Source organism: Mus pahari, chromosome 1 (assembly GCF_900095145.1).
Source record: "Mus pahari chromosome 1, PAHARI_EIJ_v1.1, whole genome shotgun sequence".
In the NCBI taxonomy this organism is placed as follows: Eukaryota; Metazoa; Chordata; class Mammalia; order Rodentia; family Muridae; genus Mus; species Mus pahari.
The window spans coordinates 154,900,138-154,921,951 of record NC_034590.1 but is presented as its reverse complement, the minus strand read 5'-3'; the positions used below and the strand labels follow the sequence as shown (position 1 = coordinate 154,921,951).

Genomic DNA, 21,814 nt, shown 5'->3' with positions numbered 1-21,814 from the left:
TGTGTGTGTGTGTGTGTGTGTGCCCATGCATGTGCAGAGACTAGGGAGGCTGGAAGCACCCCTTATTCCCTTGAGACAGGGTAGGAACCTATAGCTGTTTGCTGTTTGTTTTGGGGGGAGTAGGCTAACCAACAAGACTTAGAGCTCCACCTGTTTATCCCTCCTCCTCCTCCTCCTCCTCCTCCTCCTCCTCTTCCTCCTCAGAGCTAGGGCTATGCTTGCTTTTTATGTGGGTACAGGTGATCCAGACTCAGGTGCTCATGCTCTTGCACCAAGCTGTCTTTCCCACTCAGCCATCTCCCCAGTCCTGGGTTGTTTCTTTATGAAATTTCCAGAGGGCTGTGTCTAAAACTGAGTCCCTGGACAATAGACGAAGCTATTGTCCCAGGCATTAACTTCAGTATTTGTGCACACTAAATCAAGGACAATGTCATATTTCTAAACCAGTTGTCCAGAATATAATGGTACCTCACAACAGAAGAACTCTCCACTCATCTAACTCATCCCCCACCTTCCCAGAGAAGCCCAAAGGAGGATCTCAGAACTGTCCGTCAGGTCTCAAACACTGCGCTCCAGAAATGTTCCAGTCACGTCTGCCATCACAGCAGGAACAAGCTAGCCACTCATGGCCAGTAGCAGCCAAGGCATTTTAGGAACCCTAAATTCATTTTGTTGTAGCAAGGACCACAGCAGGTGTTCTAAAACTCTCACATTTAAACAAAACAAAACAAAACAAAACAAAACAAAACAAACCTTCCTAATACAGTGGCTGTTTATTTGAAGTAAGACAGTTTCTGGGTTGACCGTGAGGTGGGCATTTAAACTTCTCTGCCATCAGTGCTTCTGACCGAAGACATATTTGAAAACTGTTAGGCTGGCTCTGCAGTGGCTTCTGGGAAGCAGGAGGATAAGGCCCAGACCTGGGACCCAGGGAAGAATGGAGCTGTAGATGGCTGCTTGGCTGGCCAGAGGATGAAGGAACATTTCCCAGCATAGAGCTGATCATCTCCATCACATTTGCCATCCATGGACACCCACCCTCCGTCCATGGACACCCACCCTCCGACCATGGACACCCACCCTCCATCCGTGGACACCCACCCTCCTTAGTTCAAAAGCACCAGATGGAAACTCTCTGCCCAGTTCTGGTTCTGAACATTTCTTCTCAAGAGCCTCTGTTCTGGCAGCACAAATGGAGAAGCAAGACATCAGAGTACATGGTTGGTCTAAGTCTCGCTGTGTTCCAACAGGGCTTTTGTGAATCCATGTGAACTACATAGAACATTTGAAAAATCATATTTGCTTCCAGCGGCGACGGATTTTTAAACAGTATAGACGTAGACAAATGAGTCACATTTATTTAAAACTAACACTAACAACATAGCAAAAACTATTTTGTTGTATAAAATGTTATTTGGAATTTGTTTATTGCATTTGCATGCTTTCAAATTGTATGAAGAAATTACTGTAGCTGGGTTTGTTGGGGGTGGGGAGGAATACACAGAAATTGATTGATTGAATTTGGTTTGGGGTGAAAGCTTATTTTTTCTAAGTGTCCAAATGTTTCTTCATGTTAGTAACTAATAAGACGGGGTTGTATGGGTTTTAAAATCATACACATACACAGCAGGGCTCAGTCTTCATTTTACCACCAACAGTTGTGGGAACTTGTTTATGCCGCTTCAGTCTTAGAGTCTCGGCCTCCATAAATGTGGCAGTATGTGCCTCAGAAGCCATGGTGGCCTTCTAGGAAGATAGTACATGTGGAGTCAATTCTTGTAGTACTGTAGATGGTCAGTAAATCAGTAAATAATAGTTTTCATGTGTGTGTGTGTGTGTGTGTGCGCGTATTAAGAACCAAACACAAAATCAGAAAAGAATTGGTGTGGTGCATGCTTGTAATACCATCGTTCAAAAGGAGGAGACAGGAATATTGAGAGGCAAGCCTGGGCTACATAGTAAGACACTGTCTGAGAGCCCCCTCCCCCAATATAACACTATTACCAGAATTAACACCACAACCACCACTAACAATAACAACAAAATCAGAAAGGAAATGAAGTGAGAGAGAAAGCACCATCACAGAGATGCCGAGAAGATGCTGAAAACTTCTCTGTGCATTTGGAACCCTCTGCCAAGTAACCAACATGCAGAACTCAACCCGAAAGAGCCTGTAACACACCAGAGGCAAGACTTTACATTTGTAAATCAGGTCATGATGCAAAGGCATCCTTATTTTTGCAGTTGGGGGAGTGAGGGATCGAAACTGTCTTTAACTTTGGAGACTAGACAGAAATTCAGAGGGCTGGTAGGTAGGGGGAAAGAGCAGGTGGGAACATCTTGAAATTGAGACAACTAGCCAAAACATTTTTGGAAACAACAGAAAATCCCCAAACACAACATAGGATCGGGACTCTTGCTGTGCTCTCCGTGCATACAGGGGTGGGGTGGGGGCGCTAGTGAAGGGGTGGGCAAACGAGCGCGGAAGTCCTCAGGCAAAAGCTCCTGGTTCCTTGTCATCGGGTCTGAGAGACAGACATACACCCTTCATGAAATCACTTAACCGTCTCCTCCTTAGAGTCTCCATCTTTCCTCCCTCTGCAGATCTCCAGAGAGATGACCTTTCACCTCCCCCATCTCAGGCTGAATGCCTGTTGGATCCCAGCAGAAGCATCACTGACTGCCGAATTTACTCAGAACAGCATATGAGAAGGCCGGAAGGCCGACCTGATTGGCAGAAAGAATTCCAGGCAAATCTTTCAGGTTGGAAGAGGCGACAGCCCCTCTCGGAGGTATTCCTAAAACAAAGCAGAGCCACTGTGCTGCTCGGGGGAGGGGGGGTTAATATCCCCCCCACTCTGCCCCCCAACTTGCTGCCAGAGATCAGCTAATCTGATAATTACGACAACAAACACAGTTTAGACAAACAAGACCTGACCCTGAGGGTTTGGAATGAAAACATTTACTCTCTCGCTCTCCCCAGAGAGACAGTGCCTGGAGCTCTCACACAGGGAGGCACTGGGGAAATTACCCTTGTGTTGGAGCCCCTAAAGCATCAGTGTGAGGTGGGAGGGGCCATGATGGAGAGGTCCGGAGCACTTTGGGAGCAAATGGAAAATATATCAATCCTTGGACACGGGAGTACGTTGTAATTGATTTTTTTTTTTCAACAGACAGAGCAAAAGGAAAGGTAGGAAAGAAGCAGGATTGACCCAAAGAATCTAGGAGTACCTGATGGAGGAACACAGGCTTGAGTGTAGGGAACGCCTAGTCATACTTCTAGAGAACTTAATATCTGCTCCTGGGGGGAGCCCTGCGTTCTCATAGACGCTACCAGGTCATCTTTTCTGATCCCATTTTGGCTACTAAGCAGAACAATGTGCCCTTTCCCCTCCTTACTCGCTTCAAATCGGACTGCCCCTTCCTCCACCCCCGCACCTCTTTTACTTCTGAAATATGGCTTCCTTGATAAGTCCTTCCTTATATAGGAAGTTCCAACTTTGGCTTTCTTCAACCTAGAATTCGGCAGGTCTTCCGTTTCCCACTAGACCATCGTCAAGTTTGCCCCATGTGTCCAACCTTAGCTTCAGACATTCTTCTTTTCACACATAGTTGACGCTGTGTCACTTGGCCCACACATGTCTGTTAGAACTTAGCAGTTTTCTTCAGCCGTTCACATTGTTGGGGCATTTGCAGATCATCTGTGTATATGGGCCACACCAATAGGAAAGGAATCCTGGCAGTGACTGATGAGATATATGATCCAGGTTTAAAGTGAAGTGTGCAGACTGAAAGGTGACTTCAAATCCATAAGAAGACACACTGGGAACTAGCATAAAATACTGCACTTCGCTTCCGTAATCAGTTACTCAGCAATAGAATGGAAAGCCTATGACTTCATGGAAAAGAAAAAAAAAACTGGGGCAATGACTCTATGCGCGTAAATAGTGACTACAATTATAGAAGCCATCAATAAAAACAACTGTCATAGCAATGTTGTCAACAGGGACAGTAGAGTAGGGCAGGACAAATGAAATTATTTCTTTTTTTTCCCCCTTTATTTGGAAAACAGGGCAACATTAAGTTTTAGACTTTTAAATGAATTAACATGGTAATAAAAGTATGGCCTGAATTTGGAGGATAAGTGGTTTTCCGGTTTTGGGGTAGGAGGTACAAGATCATCTCCAAAGGAGAAGAGAACACTCACTCAATGGGCCACCAAAGGGTTTGGGTTCCACTCACTGAGCGCAAGCAGAGCCGTCTAGGCCACCCATCCATGATCTTTGTCACAGCAACTCAGTCTCCAACTGTTCCAAGCACTTGTAGGTACAAAAGAGAGAGCAACTCTAGACTGACTTATTTAATTGATCTGGATGACTATGAAGTGTCTCCCGTTCCTGGGGTGGCAGAAATCTTCAGAGTGACCGTTGGAGCAGGAAGCCTTTCATGTGCTCCCAGTTGTCGTACAGGGCAGAGACTGGCGAGCGTGAGTCCTTGTCAGAATACTGCCGCCTGCTATTCCTGGAAGACACCTGTCCATTTATACAACATTCCCAACAAGGTTCAGGCTGTTTCTGTGGTGACACAAGGGTCATCTTCTGCACCCCGTGTCTTCTTAATGAAAACACCAAAAGCACTACAGGGCAGAGCCAAGGAACTGAGAGTACCAGCCTAAAGTGCCCCTTGACTAGTTACCATAGTCACAATCTGTACAGTTCTTTGTTTGGCCTGCAATCCTAAACGAAGACTGCTCGTTGTCCCGAATGCAGCCCCTGTCGCGTAGCATCCTCCAATGGTAAAGGAAGCTGATTCAAATCTGCCTCAGGCTTTATTAGCTCCAGTTGGCAAAATAAATTCATCAGTATCCTGAACAAGATAGCGTGGCTCCATATTTACATCAGGAGACAGGGAGTTCATACCAGTCAGCGAAACACCGGCCAAATCAGCATCCCAGTAACCTGCTCCTCCCACTCCGGAAGAAGCCAGCTAACCCAATGGTGGATTTGTTACCACATCCTCTGCCACCCTGTTTGAGATCACAGCAAATGGCGGTGGATTTCCCACCACCACATCAGGCTGGGGTCGTGTGCTCGGCTGTGGCAAGACCCGAGTTGCTACTGCCACCTTCACACGCTGATCTTCCAGGTTCGATCAAATGTAATTATTTCTCCTTCCTTATTTTCCCTTTCTTCTTTTCTTCCTTTCCTCCCTCCTCTCTGTCTTTATCTCTGTTTCTGTCTCTCTCTGTCTTTCTATCTCACTCTCTGTCTCAGTCTCTGTTTCTCTGTCTCTCTGTCTCTGTCTCTGTCTCTGTCTCTGTCTCTCTCTCTCTCTCTCTCTCTCTCTCTCTCTCTCTCTCTCTCTCTCNTCTCTCTCTCTCTCTCTCTCTCTCTCTCTCTCTCTCTCTCTCTCTCTCACACACACACACACACACACACACACACTGTTGCCTAATGACCAGGCAGGTAGCGCAGAAGACTGTGTAAAATAATTTTATCTTGTTTGAGTTTTGGCTGATGTAAAGCTAAGCCGGCTATCGTAATTTCCTCAGATAAGCTTTGCCATAGACAGCTCTCTTACCCTGCTTGGCTGCTTCCACTTCTCTTAAGTTTTGAACCTTCTTGGTTCTCTTGGCTGTGCCTTAAGTGGTCTGTTGGAGACACCTCACCAACAGAGGGACACTAGTCAATCTTCTCATTGTTACTCACTTTAACATGGTAATTTTTCTTGTTCATTTATCTACTCTGCATCCATCCATTCATTCATCCATCCATCCATCTATCCATCCATCCATCCATCCATCCACCTACACATCCATCCATCCATCCATCCATCCATCCATCCATCCATCCATCTACCCACCCATCCATCCAGCTAACTACCCGCCTACCCATCCATCTATCCATCCATCCATCCATCCATCCATCCATCCATCCATCCATCCACCTATCCATCCACCCACCCATCCATCCAGTTAACTACCCACTTACCCACACACCCACACATCCATTGGATATCTATGTGTGAGGCATTGTTCCAGGGACTGAACATTCACTAGTAAACAAACACAACAGGGTCTCTGCATTCATCAAGTTTACCTTAGCCAGTCCCTGAACAGAAACTTAAAGTGTCAGATAAGAAGAGACAAACCCTCTCCTAGTTACCAGGGACTTGAAAACCTTCCTGCCTTCTGCCTAAGCTTTCCAGATCATCATCAAAACTAGCTGTGACTCCACGTCTGCCCTGGAGGCCAAGTTACCCTGAGTCTGGGCTTCCCCTTCTCTGTTGCTCAAAGGCTTGTAGCTCCTGATAGGGCTGCCAGCCTCTCTCTAATTGCCTCCCCAATGCTACCTTTGCCTCCTTAACAGAAGAACTGTTTGAGGCTATAGGATATAGCTTTAGTTTAAATGTGGTCAACCAGTCTCTAGCTAGAATGCTCTTAAAAGGGATCCAGAGGCACAATTCAAACATGAGCTAAAGTTTTGAAGCCGATTCCCGGATAACAGGAGCCGGTCCTCCGTGCCTCCTAAATCCTGAAGAATAAGAGTATAATGTGAAGACAATAGTTTGTTTGTTGAACCTACATCCCCCCAGAGTCTTAGCCTCTGTAAGAAGAGCGTTAAAACAACAAACATCCCTTACTCTGAGCAGCAGCAAGGGTTAGAGGGAGAGCCAGGGAGGGGACACCCAACCTGCTCAAAGATGGAGGGAAGGGAAGGTCAGGCCTGGCCAATCCGTAGTCTAAAACTTTAGCCAGGCAGCGTTCTTCTGGGCTCCTTGCCGCTGTGTGCAGAACAAAAGGAGTCCAAAGGCTCCCAGGAACCGCTCGAATGGACTCAAAAGGACTGTTAAAGCACCCAGGGTTTTTGTGCCCCACAGACTGGATGAGGGAGAGGAAGAGGCAGAAGAAGCTGTCACCCTGCCAGGAAGAGCATCACACAGCGTAAGAAGCAAGCCTCAGGCTGGGGTACAGTCTGCCGATGAGTGTTTTCATGGGGTGTGCAAACTCCAGCATCCCACTTCCAAGTGGGTTAAATAAAGCACAAGGTCTAACGACAAGTGTGGGGGTGGTAATGTCATAATGATACCCATCGATTTCTGTGCTAGGTTTTAAAGACAGCTCAAAACATTTCCAGGCTAAACTGGTTTTAGAACAATATAGGCAATGTGTACCTTTTCATTTAAAAAGATGTTGAGATATGCATACATGCACAGAGAAATACATATAAGAATATATGCCCAATTGTCAACAACGAGTAGTTCTGGATTGAGATTAATGAAGTTATGGGAAACAAGTGGGGTGGGAGACAGGTAAAAGGAGAAGTTAGAAGTTGTTGTTTTTGTTGTTGTTGTTGTTTTTAATTTATACACAGCCAGGTGTGGTGGCTTACACCTTTAATCGCAGCACTCAGAAGGGCCAGGGAAGTAGATCTCAGAGTTCAAGGCCAGCCTGGTCTACAGAGTGAGTTCCAGGACAGCCAGGGCTACACAGAGGAACCCTGTCTCGAAAAACCAAGTCAAACCAAACCAAACCAAACAAACAAACAAACAACCTCCCCCCAAGACAAAACCCCCAAAACCTTGTTTGGAATGTTTCATATCTCACATCTGTCTGTCCGTCTATCATCTACCTATCAATCAACCAATCTATTTATCATCTATTCACATACACTCAAATATTTAAGAATAACAATGGGTCATTTTAATAAAACAATAAACAAGAGAAGCAATGGCGTCCATTAATCTGCATTTTGAAGGAGACATATATGTTGGCGTAGGAAACAAGATCTCTGCTAACATTTAGTTTGCTCCTTGGAGAATTGTGGCTACCCAGAGTGATTTCTGGATGTGTGTAGATGCCCCGGTGCCATATGAGAGGACTTCTGAGGAGAAATCCTAAGTGTCTGTTAATGGATGGCATCCCCTAGGGGACATACTGAGGGAAAGCATAAAACATAGCCCAGCAGAAGGCATGGCTGCTACACAGGCAGATTCCAGCCAGCAAGAAGACAGGAGTTTGCTTCCTCAGCAGAACACGGAGTGTTCTCAGTAATCACACATCAGATTTCTGTTGTATAAATGAACTGAAAAATACAGATATCTTATATCTGCTGTGATTTTAGACACTAAGGAAACATTATGTTTGAGACACTGAGTTCGAGATTAGAGACAGTTTGAATTCTCAACTCTGGTCACAGCTTGTGTCGTCCTGGGGGGTCTTATGTCACCTGTCTGGGTCTCTTTTGAGGGTCTCTTTCTCTTTCCCTCTCTCTTGCTGCTGCTGTCTTTGGTTTTTATCCCTGGGTTTTTCGATCTCCTAGGGTTCAGGCACCACTGCATGCCCATGACTTCGGATCAGGCCAGAACACCTTTACCCAGCTACGTGCTCTGTCCACCACTTTAATAGCTCAGTTGCCCATGCGATCTTTATACTTTACAAAATCCGTCAAAATCTGGATTCATGTGTCTCCCAAGCTCAGGCTCATCGCTCAGCCCCTTCCTGCTCTGCATTAGCCCCACCTTTTTACAATTACGAAGTTTCTTTTTCTCTCACATGCTTTTATGTTCTCTTCATTCCGGCCTTTTAAACACCACTCTCCAGTTCTCTTGGCCAATTCATACCTGACCTCAGGTCACAACTTAGCCCTCAGTTCTTCTGAGATGCCTCTCTTGGTCCTTCTTGTCTAGGCTCTGTCCTTGCTCTGCAGCCAACAGTGTGCTTATATTTTTGGAGGATTGCTCACTGCATTGTGGGAATCAAAGACAGGGCCAACACTCTCTTGTTCATCACAGTATATGTGTAAGACAATCCCTAATGTGGGCCCAGGGGCTCAGAATGGACACCTAATCTATGAATGCAAGCGTGGCAATGGTGGCCAAGACGTGGGTTCTGTTTCAGATCTTAACACCACTGCTTAGCGGCTGTGTAAACCTTGGTATGTTAAGTTCTTTGTGCTTTGGCTTCCTCATCTGCTAACCTGTGAAAAATGCTTATGTCAGCATCAGGCTAATAAAAGAAACCACATACACACAAACAACAGATGGTTTTATGCATTTGTGCAGACACACAAATACATAGACACAAAATGTGTGTAATCAAAGAGGATATTGGGTTGAGAGTCAGGGGAGTACAGGAGGAATTGGAGAGAGGACGGGGGAAAGTGATATAATTCTATCTTAATTATAATGTGTTAACATTGTAATTAAATAGCCTAATAAATATTCATTACTGTCATCACTGTGATTTTCATCATGCTAAAAATAGCCTTCAGTTAGTTTGCAAAGTTCAAGTTCCTGTTGAGTGTGCTGGCTCACATCTGTGGTTCCAGTGCTGGGGGCAAGTTTGATGCATGCCCATGACACGCTTCTTGTCTTCAGATACAATAGTATTGTGTGAGTTTGAGCCGACAATTTAAGAACCCGTCTCAAAACAATAACAATTAAAACTTTTGATTATAGACCTCTTGCTAAGAACACATATTCGTGTAGCTTTCTCCTCTAGGAAAGTATTTGGACACTTTAATGGAGGATTGTTGGTCAAATTAGACAAACAAGCAATTAGATTTTCTGTTAAGAATGCTTGAGAGGTCTGTATTTGCAATACATTGGTTGGACTCTGAAAGTTGTATTGTTAAGCTAGGTGTGGTGGCATTTGCCTTTAATTCCAGCATTTGGGAAGGCTGATCACCATGAGTTTGAAGCCAGGCTGGTCTATGTCCCAAGCTCCACCAAGGCCAGGGCTATGTAGGTGAGACCCTGCCTAAAAAATAAAGTAATATATTTATATTATACATATATAACTTATATATACACACATACATGCTTGTGTATGTGTGTGTCTTTTCTTCAGTTCTGTGGCTTCTGAAAGGCTACCCATGCCCCAGTAGATGGTTCTACACCTATGCACACACAGTGGACTTTAGTTGTTGAGGGGAGAACATGAATTTGGGAGGGAAAAGTGATTAAGGGACTAGGGGAGAGGAGCTGGAGGGGAGAGAATGGAGAACAGATTTTATTAAAATACTTCATACGAATGTATGAAATACTGTAGGGCAGTGGGCGGCACATAGCCTGGTCTCCAGTCTAGCATAGGTCTTGAACCCTGGGAGACCCGATGGGTGGTGATTTCCACCTACATGGGACAGAAGGTGTTGCATCATGTCTCCTGGACCCCTGGCTCCTGTTCCTCCCCCACTCCATGTGGCCATGGCCAGCCTCTCTCTTTCTACCTTCTCTCTTTCTCTCTGCCTTTCTACAATAAAGCTCTAAAAACATAGACTGTCTCTGCTCATCAAGGCCTGCCGTGCTTGAACGATGAGATTGTTTTTTGCTGGAAGGCCTTCCTGCGCTCCAGCCATGGGCCAGACCAAGGACTCTCGAGAACCATCCAGAGCCCCCCTCTTCCCCTGCGCTCTCCTCCCTTTGGCCCCTGGGCTGACTGAGCTGCCCCCAGGACCTCCATTCTGTTCTCAGCTCTTCCACAGTGTCCAGCGGTGTCTGGGATGCCTGAGGCTGAGAACCTGGTACCTAAGGCTGCCCCATGTCCACCACCCGCCAAGCTGGGGCCAGTGGCTTCACACAGCCAGACACCCACCCAGGGCCACGTGGAAAGCGTGCGGGCAGTCTTTCTGCGTCTGCCTGCCCAGAACACTGGAACTCTGGCGGGACGTGGGTTCTCCCCAACTCCTTTTATTCCCCACCACCACCCCCGGTGCCCACTGCCCCACAAAACACTCAGTTAAAGTAATATTATCTCTATGACTTTTCTTTTAAGTGGCAGTTCTTAAGCATTGGCTTGTATGAGTCTCCCCTGCTGGCTAGTAAACTACTGACCAAGCAGTTTCAGCCCCAGGGTGGCTCTGGGATGGGGCCTGGGCCTTAGACTCTCATCACACTCCTGGGAATTCTGATGCATATCGAGGTTTGAGGACCTGGGAGATTTTGAAGAGTTGGTTCAAACCAGCAGCTACCATGATAAAACCACACAGCAGCAGTGGTTCATTAGGGAGTTCATGAGAGTTGCCTCCTAGAGGGGATGGTCGACAGCACGCAGCAGTCACTGGGAGACACCTCGGCTGCTGGTCTCCAGGGATTGTGGTTCCCTTCAGGGTGGCTGTTTCCAGATGATTAACTGGCCTCTTCTTAGAGGAGGACAGCCATGGAGAGCCATGGCAGGCAAGGGGAAGGGACTGTCACCCAGAGGTGTGATTGGAAGTGCCATTAGGAACCTTGGCAAAGGTATCACCATGGGTACCAGAGGATGTTAAAGGGGCTTCAGGAAGGGCCCAGAATCACCTGTTTCCAGACCCAGCTAGAGCTCAGTTGGCTGCATGCTTGTCTGGCACACACAAAGCCCTGTGTTTGATCCTCAGTACTGCCTAATCCAGGTGCGGTGATGCATGCAGGATTGTAATCCCAGCACTCAAGAGGTGGAGGCAGGAGGAGAGGGATTCAAGGACTTGTTCAGCGAGTTGGAGGGCTAGCCTGGGCTAGCTACAGTAAGACCCTCTTTCGAAAACAAATACATAGAATGAGCTAATGCTAGAGTGCAGATTCCTTGGCTCTACACCCTACCTGCTGAATCAGGCCCTGTATTTTAACTGGATTTCTCCATTATTTCTGAGGTATGCCAAAATCAGAGAACAAGGGGCATCCTGTGGAGACTTGGCGACGCTGGCTAGTCCCGCCTTGTGGGGGCATGGACAGGTGTTTTTGTTCCTTCACCCTCCTGTGTAAGGTGGCAAACTCATAGGCCCAGACTTTCCAGCATCGGACCTTGGGCTGATTTCTCTGCACTTAAAGGGCCATGAGCCCTGAAAGACCAGCTGGAGAGGCTGACCCAGAAAATAAGTGGAAATCAAAGCTCACTTGTTTGCATCTTCTGACACTACAGGTAGTACATATCTGAGGAAAATTAAAACGAACACTCTGTTTTCATGAATGGTCTGTTTAAAAGTGAAATTATTTCTCAAGAAATCTGAACTGTGGTAAATGAATCCTGGACTGGTGTCCTCCTTCTGGGTCTTTTGAGGGTGGCAGGGCTGTCCCGAAGTGCTTGTTTCAAAGGTGAGAGAAATGTTGTGTAGGTGACATCTACTCTGACTGTCACAGATAAATGAGCAGGACATTCCTCCCTCCGGGGATGTCCCTACCTAAGTTTTCTCATCAAGCTCTATCTGGATCTGAAACTTGAAAGGGGAGCTGGAGAAGTTGAGGGACAGGTTCTAAAGAGCTGTGCACTGGGGCTCTTTGGGGGCTGGAAGCCTCTCTCTGTCTCTCTGTCTCTCTGTCTCTTCTCTCTCTGTCTCTCTGTCTTCTCTCTCTCTCTCTCTCTCTCTCTCTCTCTCTCTCTCTCTCTCTCTCTCTCTCTCTTCTCTCTCTCGGTCAATCTCAGCTATAAGTCACTGCCCTTAGAGTGATATCCTCATTTCTCTCAGAGCTGATGGGATGGCCTGGGGTGAGGAGGTGCCGACTCCTAAGTAGCCACTCCCATTATGAACTTCCAAGGTTCACTGTTAGACAGACTAAGAACCAAGGGTGACCAGACAGGGCTGAGAGCCCCACCCCCACCCCCACCCCCACTACAGCATAACTTACCTTCTTGCTTCACCTACCTAAATGGGGAAGACCTACTCAGGCAGGAGTGTGGCCTTCCGTCCCCTGAATTTACAAAGTAGGTCATAGAAATCCTTCTAGAGGTGAGTTGCTTGAATGGGTGAGTTATCTGGAGAACCAGAGAGGGTCAGAATCTACTCAAGCCTAAGGAGGGCCAGAGGAGTCAGAGCGACTCCATCCCCGATATTCCCTAGTTAAGAAGCAGCAGGCTTAACAAGTCAGAGGTGCCCTAGCAGGTTTTACTTCGAATTGATATTGTAGATTTGTTTCATATTATCAGCCCACTATACCAGTCACCACACAATTCTGCATTTAATATTACAACATATTACAGCACTAAGATGGTAATTGCTTCAAATAGTGTTTTTTTTCCCCCAGGACTACAGACAGCATGAAAACCAACAGCTCTGGAGCGTGTTCGGAATACACTTGCCCTCACCCTCCTGTATTCTCAGAGATAACCACTCTCAACAACTCGGTGAATATCCTCCAATGGTCTGTATACTTACTGATGTATACACGCAGTTCTCTTTTCTAGAACTCCACATCGCATGTTGTTAAGCAACCGTGCTTTGCTTTGCGTGAGTCCTGTCTTAGAGCTGCTTCCTGGGGTACCTTCCTGTGACAGTTCTGCCACATTCATTTAGATTTAGTGCAACAGTGCATGCCATCTGGGAGGAACCTACTGTGTAATCATTCACCAACAGGTAGGCACTAAAATTGTTTCCAAAACCTTTGCCAATACACACAACATAGCAGAGACCCTTCGTGCACATATGCCTTTGCACACATGTTTTGGTAGGATAGGTTCTTAGGGCTAGAACTGCAGGGTTGGCAGTAAGGCTCAAACCATGCTTCAGTGTCTATTTGTTTATTACAAGTTGTGCCTTAACGAAAACCTGTATTTCCCCCTCTCTCTTCTGATGCTCTCTAAAACTTATTATAGTTGTGTGCACGTATGCACGCACATGGGTGTATGCCCTTACGCCATGTCACAAGTGTGAAGGTTAGAGGACAACTTTGTAGAGCTGGCTCTCTTTCCACCTTTATGTTAGTCTTGGGAATTGAATTCAGGTTGTTAGACTTGATCAGCAAACGCTTTTCCTACCAAGCCATCTCATCGGACCTGTATTTTCCCCAACCCCACCCCCACTCTCTTAGTCTTTTTGAGACAGGGTTTCTCTGTGTAGTTCTGGCTGTCCTGGGATTCACTCTGTAGATCAGGCTGGCCTCGAACTCACAGAGATCATCCTGCCTCTGCCTCCAGAGTGCTGGGATTAAAGGCGTGCGCCACTATACCTGGCCCTACCGTATTCCTCTTTTGATGGTCAATTCTGGGAATATATTAGATTTATCTGAGGAACTTCAAAATAATAATAATTTTATTTATTATTATTACTGTCAGTTGTTCTATATATGAACAATGTGCATTGTGTACATGTGTGTTTGTTAAATTAAAAAAAAAAAAAAGCTGAGATCCTAGAATCCAGGTTCTAACTTAGTGAGCCTGACTTTGCAGTTCTGACAGACAGTAGGCGGTACTATGAGCTGACCTGAGAACACCATGAAGAGATAACTAGATAAAATGCAGTGAGCTCGGGACAGTGCAAACCCATATTCCAAGGTCTAGGTGTGACAGAAACACTAAGCACTTTGTATAATATGGGGTGAAAGGAGAAAGGAACGCAGGCAGGAGGATGGAGAACAGAGATGCCATCATCCTCCAGTCCCATGCCTTAAGCAAGGGCGTATTCTGGAACGGCATGGAGAACATCTGAGGTGCTGGTTGCCGTACCATCGATGGGCTGTATGCTGGGCCTTTCTTCCTTTCTTGCCTCTGATAATAGCCTTCTCTCTGGGGTTCCTGACAGAAGCCTATGAACCCTTTCGTGTTCCTCACGGACCTTTCTTGCCTTAGTCACAGCCAGACCCTCCCTTGGGGAAACCAGAGGTGCCAGCTGTGACCTTGGCTCTGGCATCATCTACTCTTTCTGATGCAATGATCTTCAGAGAAGACTCTGCAGCCCCACTTGGCTCCCATGCCCACCCCAACTCTCTGGGCATTAATTATAAATGTCCTGTTGCACTACTTTAAGGATCCTATGTAGCGCGAAAATGATTAACACAGTTATTTTCCCTTCTTTCTTTTTGTGTTTAAGTGGGGATGTGCGCATGCGCAGAGGCCGGAAGACCGCGGTTTGCTGGCTTTCTCAATTGTGGTCCACCTCATTTTTTGACAGGACTTCTTTGTGAATCTAGAGCTCACCAGTTCGACTGGTTGGTCACCGAGCTTTGGAGAACTTCCTGTCTACATCTCACCAGCTTATAGATTACGAATGTGCACTGTGGCACCCGGCTTTCTGCCTGGGTGTTGTGGATCTGAATTTAGATTCTCATGCCTACGTAGCAGACACTGTTACTGACTGAGCTGACTCCCAGCATCCCCAGCCTCCCACTTTCACTTTACCGTCCTCTTCCTCCTCCTTTTTTGTTTGAGAGAGGGTTTGGGGGTACCTGGGATGGTCTTGAGCTCATTTTGTACCTAAGGGTGATTTTTTAAAAGTCCTGATCTTCCTGCCTCCATCTCCTGAGAGTAGGATTACGGGCGTGACCTCCACACCTGCCTATTTCTCTCTATAACTTAGAAAGATGCATGCTATGCTTACATTTTGATTTTTATTCACATTTCTTTCTTTTCTTTGTTTCTCTTTTCTTTTCTTCCTTCTTTTTTTTTTTTTCCTTTTTTTTTTTTTCCTCTTAGATTTCTCTGTGTAGCCCTTGCTATCCTGGAACTTGCTCTGTAGACCAGGATGGCCTCAAACTCACAGAGATCCACTCTACACCCCAAGTACTGGACTGAAGGTGAGTGGTACCTTCTTGCTCGGCTTCTTTTTTTAAAAAAAAAAATTATTTAATTCTATTTTATGTGCATTGGTGTGAGGGGTTCAAGTCCTCTGGAACTGGAGTTACAGTTGTGAGCTGCTGTGTGGGTGTTGGGAATTGAACTCAGATCTTATGGAAGACCAGCCAGTGCTTTTAACCACTGAGCCATCTCTCCAGCACCTTCCTCACAAATCTTAATCAGACAAAAATTATTTCTATTTTGTTAATACAAATTATAATATGTGAAGTGATATCTTTGTGCTTTTGCCCTTTGGAACAGGAGGTAAGAATGATAGTAAAACAAAATAAGTAAAAAAAGATACTTTATCATCATATTAAGTTAAAATTTAGCTAATTAATATTAACGCTTTTAATGTTTTCCCTTAAAACCATTTGACTGTCCAAACAGAATGCAGAACCTTTATGTTAACATAAGCAGGCAATACGGAGTTTGAATCAGAACAGATGTGCTTCCTTGCTGGAAGACACGTGCCTAGGAGAGTTGGCTTTGCCCGGGCTAATGCCCCTTATGAGCTGTCTCCTACCTTTATGAAGAATGCAGCACTCGCCACAGACATCTTAGAGCAGTATTTGTGCCAAGCCACTGCTGCCTCTCTTCCCCTATTACATCACAGACTAGCTGGGGACAGGCACTCGGTCATTTTATCACCTAATGCAATGCTGGCCCATTGTAGATGTTGAGCAAAGACCTAGAGACAGAATGAATAAGTTATGAAGGTAAAGAAACACTGATGTTAGGTTATGGGACGAAATTAAACTAAGTAAAATGGAAATGAAATGAAATGAAGAAAAACGCAAACTCTCAAGAAGTCTCTCAAATTTAGGACTAGAGGATTACTGGTCCTTCTAGTTACATGGAAACACACACACACTCACACACACATACACACTCTCTCATACACACACATCACATACACATACTTATATATACACACTCTTTTACTCACACACATATCACATACACACTCACACACTCTCATACACAGACTCACACACATATCACATGCACGCACGCACACACACACACACACACACACACACACACACACACACACACGAACATCTTACTCTGTAAATAGTTCCAGCACAAGTAATTCTCATGTTTCTTCTATTTCTAGGTAGGGTTTTTTTTTTTCTGTCCAGAAATTGGAACTATTGTCCTAGAAATTAATGTGATGTGATGTCAGAAAGCAAATGCAGTGACCTCATACGGGAGTAGGCCCTCCCTCTTTCTTGGCAAACATAATATCAGGGTGTGGTAGCATTTGCCTTAATCTTGGCATTTGAGAGTCTGAGGCAGGAGGAACCTGAATTTGAGGTCAGCCTGAGCTACAAAGTGAGAAGCTGTTTCAAAAACCCAAACCACCACCTATCCTTACACAAATCCACAAACGGTGACCCAATCACACACTGTTATCTTTTAAAAAAATCCTCCCTCTCCCAAAGGGAGGCTGTGGGAAAGATTTCCAGGTATGACAGAATAAAACATTCCGAGATCCCTGACAAAAGCGCAGTGTGACTTTACTACCCAGCAATGCATGCCTTCTATAGATTTTATCACGTGGGAAGCATCCTGGCAAGGTGGAACTGGGGACGCTGGAGCCAGACCGCCTGTGCTCATATCCTTATTATTTTGACTAGCTGAGCCAACTTGGATGAACCGCTTGACTGCTTTTTGCCTTAATTACCTCATCTGTTAGATGGGATAAGACCGCCTACTTCAGTTGTTATACAATTAGAATGAATTAGTGTTTGTAAAGCACTTAGCCGGTACCTGGAAGACAGTAAGCACTATATAAATGTTGTTAAAGGAATAAAGCCCTATAATGGGTGAGGTGGTTAGAAGCACCAATAGATCCAGGGAAAATACTGAACTACTGCTACCTACTGGTGCTGTGTCTGGTAGGCGCTAGGCACCAGGAGAGTTGACATCAATTCCTGTAAAGACTCTGATGGTGCAGCGATGCTCATTTAGTTTTTATAACTATTTCTTGACTGGCCACTAGATACTAGGAGCGATCTCAATTGCAGGATGAAGTACCTTGGGGTGTGTGTGTGTGTGTGTGTGTGTGTGTGTGTGTGTATGAACACTTGTGCATGCAGTTGCATCCCCATGTCACAACGTGGATGGAGAGGTCAGAGGACAGATGACAAGAACCAGTTTTCTCCTTTCACCCATGTGGATCCTAGGGCTTGACCTTAGGCAGTCTGGTGTGGTGGTAGATGTCTTTACTTGCTGAACTATCTCACTGCCTTTTATAATTTTAGAAACCACCAGTTTGTTAGCAAAGGGTCTGTCTGTTTTCTTGCTTTTGAGATGTAGTCTCACCATGGAGCTCTGGCTGTCCTGGAACTCACTCTGTAGACCAGGCTGGCCTTGAACTCACAGAGAGATGCACCTGCCTTTGTCTCCTGAGTGTTAGAGTTAAAGGTTCTCGCTACCACAACCAGAAAGCAAGTGCTTTGCAATACTTTCACACTTCCAAGCCAGCCTCAAACTGTAGCACAGCTGTTGACTTAACTGAGAAATATATTGAGTTTTAAAGTATTACATGTTTGACAATACCTGCTCACTTCCCCCCTTTTCTACCCAATTTTCATTTGTAGGATCTACATTAATTTCTATCTGTATGAAATCACTTTCAAATCTGTTAGTTTTCAATAAAAGTATGATTTGAGAGTTTATAAAAAAATACTATTATTTGCTAGGATTTTTTTGTTCAAACAGTGCTGTATTGCTTATTGTCTGTGTAACTGCCTACCTTTGCAGACTTGTATACATTCCCTGGGGTAGGCTCTTAGAGTATACATGGCATGCACACTTTAATGCTGCGGAGATGGTCTCTTCAGAGTCTATGGAGTGGCACTGGCCTCAACAGTGATGTCAGAGCTCTTTCTCCCCAACACTAATCAGTATTTTACATTTGTATCGGCATGGTGGGTAAGCATCCATAAATTGGTATGACTCCAATTTAATAATGAGAGTCATCTGGGGATATTTGTTGGCTGCTTCTGTTTGTGATCAAGTATCTATTTTTGGGGGGGGGGGGCTCTGAAGACATTGCTCTGTAGCTAGGAGCGCTTATTTCTCTTGCAGAAGACCTGGGCTCGGTTTCCAGCACCCACATCAAAGCTTACAACTGTAACTCCAGTTCTAGGGGATCTAACAACACGGTCTCTCTTCTAAGGGCACTGCACGCATGCTGCACACAAAAGCATGCAGGCAAAACCATTGTTTTCACTATGAACAAAACTCACTTATTCTGAAAATCAAATAATTATGAAATTGAATTTCTAGTTTTATCCTGATAGTTCTCTTCTCGTTAGTGCTCAGTTATGTACCAGACATAAACAATTGGTGAAAGTGCTTCTTCTCTGGTGCCTCTGCCCAGGCCTGTGGCTACTCCACAGCTTAGAGAAACTAGTGCAGATTATCCACAAGGTAAGGATAGAAGTCGCTGGGTGCCCAGGAAACACCTACCCCCTCCAAACAGCCAAACTCCTAAAAACTCATGTATTCTTTTCTTGTTTTGCTCAGTCGACAAAGAAGCTTCTTGGAGCTGGAACTAGCAATGTGGGAGGGTTATGAACCATTCGTCCTGGATGGAAAAGTCTAGGGAGCTGTTACACAACGGTGCAAACACGGTTAACACTACTGTATAGTGAACTTAAAATGGTCAAGGTAGTAAGTGTTACTTTAAAAAAAAATGGCAAAAGAGCTAATTTTGTAATTATGTAATTTTAAAGAGCTTGTCTTTAATCAATCAACAAATATTTATGTTCCAATTAGGCACCAAATACCTTTTTTTATTTTTGTCATGGAAAATGCAAAAAGTTAGGTCTAATGGTTTGGGTCTTAAGAAACAAGCAATCACCGAGCGTGGTGTTGCATGCCTTTAATCCCAGCACTTGGGAGGCAGAGACAGGTGGATTTCTGAGTTTGAGGCCAGCCTGGTCTACAGAGTGAGTTCCAGGACAGCCAGGGCTACACAAAGAAACCCTGCCTTGAAAAGCCAAAAAGAAAAAAAAAAAAGAAAAGAAAAGAAAAGAAAAAAGAAAAACGCAATTAAGTTAGGGAGATAGTTAAGGTTACATGACAATAACCAGCAATCCAGGCAATGCAAAGACACCAGATGAGAAGAGACAGAAAATCTTAAATGTTTAAAACAGTTACTGACCTCTTTGGGCTACAATGATAGGAAAACCTGTTAGGTATCTAAATAGCTCTTAAAGCAATTAAAATTTTACTCATTTATTTATTTTTATGCGTATGGGTGTTTTGTCTGCATTTATGACTGTGTACCACGTGTGTGCCTAGTGCTCACAGAGGCCGGAGGAAGGCATCAGATCCCCTGGGATTGGAGTTACAGACAGTTGTTAGCTGCCATGTGGGTGCTGGGAATCAAACTAAGATCCTCTGGAAGAGCAGCCAGTGCTTTAACCACTGAGCCATGTCACTTTCTGAATTAGCCCTTCTAATAAATCCTGGAGACATCTTTGCTTAAGAGTGGAGGAAACGGGCTCAGAGGTTATAATTTGCTCCGTTGACAAGGCAGGGCTGGGGCTAGACTTAATGTCTGCCACCACTTTCTTCTCAGGAGGTTTGTTTACATTCACAATGAAGATTTGCTGCCAAAAATCTTTCCAGGGTCAGGACAGAACTCAAATACACTAAGAATACTTCAGTTATATATTTTCTAAAATTAGGATTATTCCCTCCTCTATGTCCCCCTGACAAAGAGATTGAGCTACACTTAGCACAAAAGTCACAGATCCCCCCCCCTTTTATTGCTTAGAGAAATTAAAATCATAGTGTAATAGAATCAGGCGAGCACACAAGCTGTTTACGAACAATTGTCAGGCAACCACAGCTTCAGCAAAGAAGTCCCTCCCCCACCCTGTGGAACATCGTTCCTTAAAGTCACAATACCTGAGCTGCGTCTGCATTTGCCCTGATCCGCCCCAAGAGTGCTAGAAATGAACACTGACACAGCGGAATGAAGTCAGTGAGTAAGAATTTAGAAGCCATCATCAGGGTTATGACCATATGATTTACACACATTAAAAAAACCCACATCCTGCTTCAGAAAGACTCTCTAGAAAGCTCAGGAGTGTTTACTGTGTTCATAGAAGACTGCTATCTGGTTGCCTAAGGTAGAGCCACTTTTTACCTTTGCCAGACAGCACACCCAGCAGAAAGAACACTTGAGAACTCTGTTTTTCACTAAGTCTTCCATTATTAAGCAAATAGAAGATATGTATTCCTTCTATAATATCAATAAGCAATAAGAAAAATAAATTTAAAAAAACTTGTATGGATAAAGTAAAGTTAAAAACAAACAAACAAAAAATGGTTGGGATCCTTTCCCCTAGATGCTCAACATTTCTCAAAATAAGGGTAGTGCTGCCCTCTACTGGCAAATGTTGAAATGTTAGAAGCATGTCTGCTGGCTTTGAGCAACAGTAAAGCCATCGGTTATAGAGTCTTAAGGTACCGCTTTAGGAGTTAAGACACTGTGTTCCGGCAAAGACTTTGAGCGTGCCCTTTTCATTTGCGTCCACCTTGTACCAAAGCTTACAACTTGAGGTCATCTCCAACTAAACAGACGGGAAAGGACACAACTCAGGGAGATACAATGGAAGCTACTAGGGCTGGAAAGGCGGCTCAGCTGCCAGACTCAGCCATTCCAGCCTGCCTGTGCGCCCGGCTCCAAGGCATCCGACGCCCTCTTCTGGCCTCTTTGAGCACATGCTTGCAGGAGCATCTGTTCATGAAAACACAAGAAATGAAATCTCAAAAGAAGAGGAGGAGAAAGGAGGAGGAGGAGGAGGAGGAGGAGGAGGAGGAGGTGGTGGTGGTGGTGGTATGAGGTTAGTAGTAAGACACTGCATCTATAACGAGCAGATCTAGGTGGACACGGGGCCCATTCCGAAACGTTTTTGGTTTTGTTTTGTTTTTGCTTAGGCAGTATTTTTTTTGTGTGATTTATGTAATTTTTAAAGATTTATTTATTTATTTATTTTATGTATACGGGTACACTGTAGCTGTACAGATGGTTGTGAGCCATCATGTGGTTGTTGGGAATTGAATTTTAGGACTTCTGCTTGCTCCGGTCAACCCTGCTAGTTCCTGTCGCCTGCTTCTTCAGTCTAGCAGGCCCAAAGATTTATTTATTATTATAAATAGGTACATTGTAGCTGTCCTCAGATGCACCAGAAGAGGGAGTCAGATCTCATTTAGGGTGGTTGTGAGCCACCATGTGGTTGCTGGGATTTGAACTCAGGACCTTCAAAA

The 21,814-nt window shown here is 44.9% G+C and overlaps 1 pseudogene; it reads right to left on the bottom strand.

Annotated features, from left to right (window-relative positions):
• Nucleotides 1–4,415: 4,415 nt before the first annotated feature.
• LOC110334456 overlaps nt 4,416–21,814 on the bottom strand; it is a 24,002-nt pseudogene continuing 6,603 nt past the window's right edge.